We start from the raw sequence: 10,687 nt of genomic DNA, 5'->3' as shown, positions 1-10,687 counted from the left end.
TTTTCTTTATCTTATGTGTGGGTGATCCGAGCTGCATGCTGGGAGCTCCTCTGTGTAGGCTGCAGAATGAGGAATGGCATTCACACAATATGACAGCAAGAGAAAAGTCCTTCGTATAAAGCCAGCGGCCTGATGTATGAGAACCCTGTACAGCGTTTGTTCCTGAGCAGGAAAGGGTCTGGTTGCTATGGGCAACCTCATCACTGATCACTCCCCATGTATGAATCGTTCTGAGTATAAAAACAAGCAGAGTGCGGGAATTCCGGGACTGGGGGGTCAATTTACTAAGAGTAATAGTGCAGGAATATTTGGGAAGAAGGATGCGGTCTTCAGCGGGGACGACGCAGGCTTCGTTTGCAAGTGTCAGATAATGTGCTAGTTTGCCTTACATACCAGCACATTATGCATTTACTTTGCAGGTAACCAAAAAAAAATTTCCCCCAGGCTTTAATACAGGGTGAATAAAAATCGATTAAAAAAAAAAAAAAACTTTATTTAAATCAGATTTTTTTTTTTTAATCAAATTTATGTTGATAAAATACTTTTGGAGTAAAATTCTATCTAAAGATATTTTTCCATTTAGGATACATTAGGGCAGTAATGGTGAACCTTGGCACCCCAGATGTTTTGAAACTACATTTCCCATGATGCTCCTGCACTCTGCGGTGTAGCTGAGCATTATGGGAAATGCAGTTCCAAAACATCTGGGGTGCCAAGGTTCACCATCACTGCATTAGGGTCTCCTCCCGCTCCTTGCAATGACATCGGTTGTCATTACAAGAAAGCCAACTGCCGGCAAGGTACCGGGGGGGATTCCTTTAGCTGCAGGCATCGCCCTGGTCAGTGGCGGCCCATCCATTGGGGGCGCCACCCCCGCTATCCATGTATCCGGACCCCTAAGCTACATGCAGGGCGCCGGATGCATGGATTCCAATGGGTTTTTTTTTTTTTTTTTTAAGCACCCGATTAAAGCCAGAGGCTCTAATAGGCTTCAAAAACGGGTGGGCTCGGGGCACAGAACACTGCGCCCTGAGCCCACCCAGTTTTGTGACAATAGCGAATGAATATTCCCTATTGCCACACTGATTCTCTTTCTGACCCGTTTCCCGATTGACTGAAAGTAGAAGCCCTGCTATTGGCCAAGGAGGAGGGAGGAGACGCAGGGGAAGCCCACGGAGGAGACTGAGGGGGGGAGCTGCCGCTGCCTGCCCAGGGTGACTGAGCCGGCGATCGGGGGGTGGTTTGGTGTGCGGGCTGGAGCTGGTGTGGTCTGTCTGCACCCCCCATCCCGGCCTATGGAGCACCAGCCACCACTGACCCCCCCCCCCGGTACAATCACTCGAAGCAATATCAGTAAGTTTCTGGCCCCACCCATAATCGATCGATCCCTAATGGTGGGTACGCAATATTGCGGCAGACATTCTGACACTTTTTGGGGACCAGTGCGAAAAAAATGCACTGTCACTGTACTGACACTGGCTGTTAAGAGGTTGATCAGGGGCGATCAAAGGGTTAAAACGTGTGCCTAGCCAGTGTTTGTGTGTTCTTATTGCAGGCAAAAAAAACGGCACACTGCTGCTGTCAGAGGAAAGCCCAGTGTCTGGAGTCCAGCAGGCTCCACCTATAACTAGGAGAGCTTGGCCCTTTAAGATGCACATGGTGTAATAAAGATGGCTCGGTCTTCCTGGTGATCCCGGAGTCTTCCTGCTTCGTTATCTCCATTCTCCACGTCATCGGAGAAGGTGAACGTTCCTCCCGGCTCTGCAGATCGTCAATAAAAACAGAAACTGCCTCCAGCGCTGCACCTCATCCGGGACAGGCGACACTTCCTCATACCACACCTGTCACTGCGGACTCATCCTTGTGGGAATGCTGCTTGCCTGGCTGTTGTGTGGATCTTATGCCACTAAACCCATAACAAGGATGCACTTCACTCTGAGCGCCTCAACCCCCCCACCTCCAATCCTCAGACCCCCCCCCCCTCCCCGCCTTCATTAACAGAGGACTGCCACTGATAGACAACCGATAATTCTGTATACGCAGTACAGGCAGGAATCGACCCACACAACCAGTGCCATGATGTGATGGCATCTCAGCTTCTAAAAGACAAAACAGAATCCTCACTGATCCCAATACAAGTCCAGTGTAGACCGCCGACAACCCCAACTACTCAAAACCGTTTTTAGGCCGTATGAACCGTCCAGCCGTACCGAGCCCAACATGGTGAGAGCAGCTCAGTACCAACTGACACCCATCGTACCGACACCATAGTCCTCTACCCATCGTACCGACACCATAGTCCTCTAGCCGTCGTACCGACACCATAGTCCTCTACCCATCGTACCGACACCATAGTCCACTGCCCATCGTACTGACACCATAGTCCTCTACCCATCGTACCGACACCATAGTCCTCTACCCATCGTACCGACACCATAGTCCTCTACCCATCGTACCGACACCACAGTCCTCTACCCATCGTACCGACACCATAGTCCTCTACCCATCGTACCGACCCCATAGTCCACTGCCCATCGTACCCACACCATAGTCCTCTACCCATCGTACCGACACCATAGTCCTCTACCCATCGTACCGACCCCATAGTCCACTGCCCATCGTACCGACACCATAGTCCACTGCCCATCGTACCGACACCATAGTCCACTGCCCATCGTACCGACACCATAGTCCACTGCCCATCGTACCGACACCATAGTCCACTGCCCATCGTACCGACACCATAGTCCACTGCCCATCGTACCGACACCCATAGTCCACTACCCATCGTACCGACACCATAGTCCTCTACCCATCGTACCGACACCACAGTCCTCTACCCATCGTACTGACACCCATAGTCCTCTAGCCATCATACTGACACCATAGTCCACTGCCCGTCGTACTGACACCCATAGTCCACTACCCATCGTACCGACACCCATAGTCCTCTACCCATCGTACCGACACCATAGTCCTCTACCCATCGTACCGACACCATAGTCCTCTACCCATCGTACCGACACCATAGTCCTCTACCCATCGTACCGACACCATAGTCCTCTACCCATCGTACCGACCCCATAGTCCACTGCCCATCGTACCCACACCATAGTCCACTGCCCATCGTACCCACACCATAGTCCTCTACCCATCGTACTGACACCCATAGTCCACTACCCATCGTACCGACACCACAGTCCTCTACCCATCGTACCGACACCATAGCCCTCTACCTATTGTACCGACACCATAGTCCACGGGATGTACTCATTTATATGGCACTGACATATTCCTTAGTGTTGTACAGGGATCCAGAGGAGCTTGCACTCCCAATGCCCCCCCCCCCCCTCTCCATCCTCAGTCACACTATTTTTACACATTTACATAGCTCTCAAATATGCCACAGTGGTGTACAGAGATCACTGAGCCAATCACATCAGTCTGTACCAGAGGAGCTTACACTCTAATGTCCCCCCTACAGTCACACACTATTATACATTTATATAGCTCTGACATATACCGCAGTGCTGTACAGAGAACACTGAGCCAGTCACATCAGTCTCTGTACCAGAGGAGCTTACACTCTAATGTCCCCCCCACAGCACCACACTACTATTGCTATAAATGTATATAGCACCAACATATACTGCAGGGCTGTACAGAGGAGCTTACTATCTAATGTCCCACCAGTGTCACATACAGGGCCTGTTACCCTATGAGAAAGTTTTGTGCCCTGGAAAGGAACTCCTACAAAGGTGGAGACCTCGTACATTGTCCTTGTTGGGAACTGAACCACTGAGCCCATTCATAGGAGTCCAGGTAAAGGGAGAGTATTTGAGCTATGATGTCTATCCAGCAAACACAGCACCTGTGCTAAAGTTAAAAACTGAACTCAACTGACACTGACCTGAGCTCTGTGTAACCCCCTGCAGAGGACCCCGCACCCTTCTATACAGGGGCAGTAGGCGTGTCCTTTCTTAAACCTGGGTGGAGTCATGTGTTTTTTTCCCGCTCCTCTCTTTGTATAAACATGCAAAACTTCAAAAAGTTGGCTCTGGATCAGATGGAGATTGAAGAGTCCTTGAAGTACCAACACTGAATAAGCTTTCAGTGATGAAGAGCCAATGGGGATGCTCCAGGATCACCAGCAGATGTGTTCCAGGAGCTTCAGACTATAAAGGTAATGGAGAGGGGCAGAGCGGCACAGCGGGTGAGACGGTGTTGGGGGGGGGGGTGCGCTTCCACCCCCCCGACAGCCCGGGGGGACGCCTGGCCATGCACTTCCACCCCACAACAGCCCGGGGGGGGGGGGGGGGGTACGCCTGACCATGCACTTCCACCCCACAACAGCCCGGGGGGGGGGGGGGTACGCCTGACCCGCACTTCCACCCCACAACAGCCCGGGGGGGGGGTACGCCTGACCCGCACTTCCACCCCACGACAGCCCGAGCGGGGGGGGGCCTGACCTGCACTTCCACCCCTGACAACGCCTGATCTGCACATCCACCCTGACAGCCGGGGACGCCTGACAGGAACAATACTGGGCTGCCATTGCTGTCACATCTCATACTGATCCTCAAGCTTTTATATTCCTAACCTTAAACCAGGTCAGTACATCAGCCAGGTAAGTAGCCCCTGGGGTTCCTTCATGACAGGTTCCCATGAGGTGAATGCCTCCAGCTGATGAGGGTCTGTGATAGGTGGGGAGGAAAGGGGTCCCAGAGATCTCACAATTAGCACAGCACACAACAGAAGAAGCCTGGGACAGGAAGTGAGGGGAAATCCCAGCGGGGACACCGGACCCTTCCCACTCCACCCAGAGCAGACTAGGAAGGACCTGGGGGGAGGAGTGTCTGAACTCTGGAGGAGTGGAAGGTTATCTAAGGCCGGGAAATGATGGAGCCTCTTCTGGGGACATCGTGTAACCGCAATGAGAAGTAGCATTGTGTGTCACAGAGCTTGGGTTAGTTGGCTGCTGTGGGTGACCGTGTACACAGACCTATATACTGTCCGTGATCCCTCCCCCACCTATATAAAGTATATAGGCGACAATCTAGGATGCCCCCCAATATACAGTCCATGACTCCTCTCTGCATTCTATATACAGTATGATTCCTGCCATACAATGTCTATAGGTGACAGTCTATGATCCTCCTTATCCATACAGTCTATAGGTGACAATGTATCATTCTCCCCCCCTGATATACAGTCTATAGGTGACAATGTATCATTCCCCCCGATATACAGTCTATAGGTGACAATGTATCACCCCCCCCCCCCGATATACAGTCTATAGGTGACAATGTATCATTCCCCCCCCCTGATATACAGTCTATAGGTGACAATGTATCATTCCCCCCCCCCCGATATACAGTCTATAGGTGACAATGTATCATTCTCCCCCCCGATATACAGTCTATAGGTGACAATGTATCATTCTCCCCCCCCCCGATATACAGTCTATAGGTGACAATGTATCATTCTCCCCCCTCTGATATACAGTCTATAGGTGACAATGTATCATTCTCCCCCTCTGATATACAGACTATAGGTGACAATGTATCATTCTCCCCCCCTGATATACAGTCTATAGGTGACAATGTATCATTCTCCCCCCCTGATATACAGTCTATAGGTGACAATGTATCATTCTCCCCCCCTGATATACAGTCTATAGGTGACAATGTATCATTCTCCCCCCCCGATATACAGTCTATAGGTGACAATGTATCATTCTCCCCCCCTGATATACAGTCTATAGGTGACAATGTATCATTCTCCCCCCCTGATATACAGTCTATAGGTGACAATGTATCATTCCCCCCCCCCCCCCCGTTATACAGTCGATAGGTGACAATGTATCATTCTCCCCCCTGATATACAGTCTATAGGTGACAATGTATCATTCCCCCCGTTATACAGTCTATAGGTGACAATGTATCATTCTCCCCCGTTATACAGTCTATAGGTGACAATGTATCATTCTCCCCCCCCTGATATACCGTCTATAGGTGACAATGTATCATCCCCCCCTCTGATATACAGTCTATAGGGGGACAATGTTTGACCCCTTCCCAATTGATATACTTTCTATGACTACAGGGGAGTCTGATGATCCACAGCCGCCTATTCCGCCAATAGGTGACACCATACAATATTACCATATACAGTCTGTAGGTGACAGTCTATAGCCCCCCCCTCCCCCTATGTATAGGTGACAGTCTATGGCCCCCCTCCCCCTATAGGTGACAGTCTATGGCCCCCTCCCCCTATGTATAGGTGACAGTCTATGGCCCCCCTCCCCCTATGTATAGGTGAGTCTATGGCCCCCCCTCCCCCTATGTATAGGTGAGTCTATTGCCCCCCCTATGTATAGGTGAGTCTATTGCCCCCCCTATGTATAGGTGACAGTCTATTGCCCCCCCTATGTATAGGTGACAGTCTATGGCCCCCCTCCCCCTATGTATAGGTGACAGTCTATGGCCCCCCTCCCCCTATGTATAGGTGACAGTCTATGCCCCCTCCCCCTATGTATAGGTGACAGTCTATGCCCCCTCCCCCTATGTATAGGTGACAGACTATGGCCCCCTCCCCCTATGTATAGGTGACATTCTATGGCCCCCTCCCCCTATGTATAGGTGACAGTCTATGGCCCCCCCTCCCCCTATGTATAGGTGACAGTCTATGCCCCCTCCCCCTATGTATAGGTTACAGTCTATGGCCCCCCTCCCCCTATGTATAGGTGACAGTCTATGGCCCCCTCCCCCTATGTATAGGTGACAGTCTATGCCCCCACCCCCTCCATACACAATCTATAGGCGACAGTCCATGATCCAATCCCCTACATTCAAAAATCTATAGGTGACAGTCTATGACTCCTCCCTCCTGTATATAGCTGACAATCTCTGAGCCCCTCCCCCTAGCTATAGGTGACAGTTTATGACCCCTCCCCCACAGACACACACATAGAGAGGGGGAGGGGTGGGGGGTCAAGGCCGTAACGCACCCCTCCCCTGTTGTGACACACCGGGGCCCTCCCGTTGTCTCCTCCTCCCTCTCACCTCGGTGCCCGGGCTCGGCGGTCTCGTTGTCTCCGGTAGGCCTCTCTTCCTCTCAGCACAACTCCGGCTACAGGTCCCACAGAGAACCGCCCGGCTCCAGGCGCGCTCGCGTATCGTACGTGCGCGCTCGCGCAGGGGAGTGCGGGGTCGCGCGCCGCCGCAATTTGGATGAATGGGGCCTGGGCGTGATGGCGTCACCATGCGCGAGCACGGGGGAATGTCACCAGGAAAGACCAGGCGCGCATGCGCGTAGGGCGCCGCGATTGGGCGGGGTCGGAACGAGTTGGCGCTCGGCTGGCTAGGTCACGAGTCCGCGGGACTGTACCAATTGGCTGTCTGTGGTGGGGGGGAGGGCAGGATGGACTAGGCGAGTATTCCTCACCACGCTCAGGGCTCCACTAAATCTCCCCCTTTCCTTATATAGGTATTTAGGTATGAAGAGAAGAGTAGCGGGTGGGCGGGGTTGGGGAGTCGGTGACCAATGAAATCAGATCAGGGCGGTGTTATGCAGAATACAGGGCCGAGCGGGGTATAAATAGTACTGATGCTATTTGTGCTCCTCATAGACTGAGAGTGGAGAAGAGGGAAGGAATGTGACGTCATCACTGTGCGTCATTACTGAGCAACAACTGTGTGCGCCAACAGAGAGAGCCGATCATAACAAATACTGGGGGAGGGGGGGCACTGATCACACTGACACTGGGGGGAGGGGGGCACTGATCACACTGACACTGGGGGAGGGGGACACTGATCACACTGACACTGGGGGGAGGGGGACACTGATCACACTGACACTGGGGGAGGGGGACACTGATCACACTGACACTGGGGGAGGGGGACACTGATCACACTGACACTGGGGGGAGGGGGACACTGATCACACTGACACTGGGGGGAGGGGGACACTGATCACACTGACACTGGGGGGGGGACACTGATCACACTGACACTGGGGGGAGGGGGACACTGATCACACTGACACTGGGGGAGGGGGACACTGATCACACTGACACTGGGGTAGGGGGACACTGATCACACTGACACTGGGGGAGGGGGACACTGATCACACTGACACTGGGGGGAGGGGGACACTGATCACACTGACACTGGGGGGAGGGGGACACTGATCACACTGACACTGGGGGAGGGGAGACACTGATCACACTGACACTGGGAGGACACTGATCACACTGGGGGGAGGGGGGACACTGATCACACTGACACTGGGGGGAGGGGGGGACTGATCACACTGACACTGGGGGAGGGGGGACACTGATCACACTGACACTGGGGGGAGGGGGACACTGATCACACTGACACTGGGGGGAGGGGACACTGATCACACTGACACTGGGGGAGGGGACACTGATCACACTGACACTGGGGAGGGGGGGGGACACTGATCACACTGACACTGGGGGGAGGGGGGACTGATCACACTGACACTGGGGGGAGGGGGGACACTGATCACACTGACACTGGGGGGAGGGGGACACTGATCACACTGACACTGGGGGGAGGGGACACTGATCACACTGACACTGGGGGGAGGGGGGACACTGATCACACTGACACTGGGGGAGGGGGGGGGACACTGATCACACTGACACTGGGGGGAGGGGGGACTGATCACACTGACACTGGGGGGAGGGGGGACACTGATCACACTGACACTGGGGGGAGGGGGGACACTGATCACACTGACACTGGGGGGGAGGGGGGACTGATCACACTGACACTGGGGGAGGGGGGACACTGATCACACTGACACTGGGGGGAGGGGACACTGATCACACTGACACTGGGGGGAGGGGACACTGATCACACTGACACTGGGGGAGGGGGGGGGACACTGATCACACTGACACTGGGGGGAGGGGGGACTGATCACACTGACACTGGGGGGAGGGGGGACACTGATCACACTGACACTGGGGGGAGGGGGGACACTGATCACACTGACACTGGGGGGAGGGGGGGCACTGATCACACTGACACTGGGGGGAGGGGGGACACTGACACTGGGAGGAGGGGGGACACTGATCACACTGACACTGGGGGGAGGGGGGACTGATCACACTGACACTGGGGGGAGGGGGGGACACTGATCACACTGACACTGGGGGGAGGGGACACTGATCACACTGACACTGGGGGAGGGGGGGGACACTGATCACACTGACACTGGGGGGAGGGGGGGACTGATCACACTGACACTGGGGGGAGGGGGGACACTGATCACACTGACACTGGGGGGAGGGGGGACACTGATCACACTGACACTGGGGGGAGGGGGGCACTGATCACACTGACACTGGGGGGAGGGGGGACACTGATCACACTGACACTGGGGGGGAGGGGGACTGATCACACTGACACTGGGGGAGGGGGGACACTGATCACACTGACACTGGGGAGGGGGGACACTGATCACACTGACACTGGGGGGAGGGGGACACTGATCACACTGACACTGGGGGGAGGGGGACACTGATCACACTGACACTGAGGGGGGACACTGATCACACTGACACTGGGGGAGGGGGGGCACTGATCACACTGACACTGGGGTAGGGGGGACACTGATCACACTGACACTGGGGGTAGGGGGGACACTGATCACACTGACACTGGGGGGAGGGGGGACACTGACACTGGGGGGAGGGGGACACTGATCACACTGACACTGAGGGGGGGGGGGCTGATCACACTGACATTGGGGGAGGGGGGACACTGATCACACTGACACTGGGGTAGGGGGGACACTGATCACACTGGGGGTAGGGGGGACACTGATCACACTGACACTGGGGGAGGGGGGCACTGATTACACTGACACTGGAGTAGGGGGGGACACTGATCACACTGACACTGGGGGTAGGGGGGACACTGATCACACTGACACTGGGGGTAGGGGGGACACTGATCACACTGACACTGGGGTAGGGGGGACACTGATCACACTGGGGGTAGGGGGGACACTGATCACACTGACACTGGGGGAGGGGGGCACTGATTACACTGACACTGGGGTAGAGGGGGGCACTGATCACACTGACACTGGAGTAGGGGGGACACTGATCACACTGACACTGGGGGTAGGGGGGACACTGATCACACTGACACTGGGGGTAGGGGGGACACTGATCACACTGACACTGGGGGGAGGGGGGACACTGATCACACTGACACTGGGGGGAGGGGGGACACTGATCACACTGACACTGGGGGGAGGGGGGACACTGATCACACTGACACTGGGGGGAGGGGGTACACTGACACTGGGGGGAGGGGGATACTGATCACACTGACACTGAGGGGGGGGGGCTGATCACACTGACATTGGGGGAGGGGGGACACTGATCACACTGACACTGGGGTAGGGGGGACACTGATCACACTGGGGGTAGGGGGGACACTGATCACACTGACACTGAGGGCGGGGGAGGGGGATGCTGATCACACTGACACTGGGGGAGGGGGGGCACTGATCACACTGACACTGGGGTAGGGGGGGGCACTGATCACACTGACACTGGGGGAGGGGGGGGCACTGATCACACTGACACTGGGGAAGGGGGATACTGATCACACTGACACTGGGGGAGGGGGGGCACTGATCA

At 55.0% G+C, this 10,687-nt stretch overlaps 1 protein-coding gene across 1 annotated transcript in view; it reads right to left on the bottom strand.

Moving 5' to 3' along the window:
• Positions 1–7,272, bottom strand: part of RHOA (ras homolog family member A) — a 33,720-nt gene extending 26,448 nt beyond the window's left edge. Inside the window, exon 1 of the mRNA XM_082265760.1 lies at positions 7,065–7,272. The gene's annotated coding sequence lies outside the window, so the exon portion shown is untranslated. The remainder of the gene's footprint in view (positions 1–7,064) is intronic.
• Between the last annotated feature and the right edge of the window lie 3,415 nt (positions 7,273–10,687).

This window comes from Pelophylax lessonae (genome assembly GCF_965119305.1).
Source record: "Pelophylax lessonae genome assembly, chromosome: 8".
NCBI classification, from domain to species: Eukaryota; Metazoa; Chordata; class Amphibia; order Anura; family Ranidae; genus Pelophylax; species Pelophylax lessonae.
The sequence above is the reverse complement of the archived record's forward strand: the minus strand, read 5'-3'. Positions and strand labels throughout refer to the sequence as shown.